Genomic DNA, 1,990 nt, shown 5'->3' on the forward strand with positions numbered 1-1,990 from the left:
TTTTATTTATATCAATGTATGTAAATTTCTATGTACATAACAATTGAAAAAATAAATCATCAAAAATCAATCAATAAATATATTAAAATTTCTCAATATATCAATATATATTTAAAATATATTAAGATAAGACCAAAAGGTAGTTCACTAAAACAAAATTCAATCATATTTATTTTTTTTAAATGAAATTAGAATCTACAAATATATAAAATACATATTTTTTTTTTTATTAATACATACATAGAGGAAGGTTCGTACGATAATGCTAACTCTTTAAGAAAACAAGAAAAATATCGTTAATGTACAAACTCACATGTGATTTTACATTAAATGAAAGCTTGCGACTTTTGAGGCCACTTAAGTCGCAGTGTAAAGTCGTTCAGACCATGTATGATTTGTTACGTGAATCATATATGATTTTGTACATTTTTAATAATGCAATTATATGATAAAATTAATTGAAGAAGTTTAAAGGTATTCACTAATTTCTTAAGGTGCAACATATGTTGGCTTTCTCCATCTTGCAAATAAAAGAAAGTCATGATTGTTCACATTAATTCAACCGTCGATGTTCATAATTTTGGACATACAAGACGTTTACGCTTCTCTCTCCACTAAGTAATCGTTTTGCTTCCTGAGATTAGTTATGTAGTATAATATAAATATTTTTTGAGCTTTCTTAAATTTACTTGCTTTATGTGTTAAAACAATATATTACAGGTTGATTTTTTTATGATATTATTGATAGTTCTTTTTCTTATGCCGGAACTTTTATAAGTTATCTTTTGGTTGTGCAAGTGTTCATTGCTGAATTTATTGTCAATCCAAATAGCTCTACAGATTCCTTTTTACAACAAAGCAAGAAAACGAATAGTTGAAGTTAGATTACTGCAATGCCTTAGGTCATCGTATATTTTAAGTTTTCCAATATGGTTCTTTTTTGCTWYTTTCAATTGATTTTCTTACATCAATGTAAGTTGAAATATTTGAAGGAGACATATCTTTATGTGAAGTATTTTTTATTCTTGAGTTTGTGTCAAATTCCTTGATATTCTCATTGTTATTATTACTCATTTTATTTAGTTTTACAACTTTATTCCTAAACAAATCTCTCTCTCAATATATATATATATATATATATATATATATGTGTGTGTGTGTGTGTCTCAATTTCACTAATTATATTTTATTTAACTTTTATATAGACAATCTTCAGATCATTAATCAAAGTATTCATACTACCGCGCAACGCGTGGTTCCCATACTAGTTTCAATAAAGAATAAATGGAATGTCTATCAAGAAGTTGTAAAGTCTAGAAGGTTAATCTTAAGTTGAATGTTTATTAAGATGTTGAATAGTTTAGGAGATTAAACTTAAGTTGCATACGAAATTACCATAAGAATCTCATTTATTATGTAACATATAATTTGCCTATAGAGACATAATAGTCTTTAACTTAATTAGTATTTTATAAAATAAAAAAAAGGAGGAAATAATAAAGAAACTCCTAGCTTATAGAAGATGCCACATCATATATAGTGGTTTTTTCTTTAATATACTAGTAATGTACCCACGTGCGATGGTATGCAAAATATTTCGATTAGTATTTTATAAAATAAAATGAGCTTGTGTATAATGATACTCGTTATCTAGTACAAATAGGTGTTTACCAAAAAGAAATACATGGTTCATCGCTCTTTTCCTTTTCCTCCTTTATCGTCTTCCTTTTAACTTGTAAGGAACCCGTATGCGATATCGGAATGTGAAGTTTTCTTGTAAACCAAAAATCAACTCGAAATACATTTTGCTAATAAATCTGTCTTCAAAAAAACTTTCTTCTTGGATTATCTTGTGTTTCCGCTACATGGTAACCTAAAATATAATAGAGAATGAACCACAATGGTGGTGCCTAAAAGGATTTCTTTCTTTGATGGAAGGTAAGGGTCAATTTTATCGGCTAAGTTCACGAGTTGGAGATAAGCGGACTCG

This window comes from Cynara cardunculus (genome assembly GCF_001531365.2).
Source record: "Cynara cardunculus var. scolymus isolate 2C chromosome LG 5, CcrdV1, whole genome shotgun sequence".
In the NCBI taxonomy this organism is placed as follows: Eukaryota; Viridiplantae; Streptophyta; class Magnoliopsida; order Asterales; family Asteraceae; genus Cynara; species Cynara cardunculus.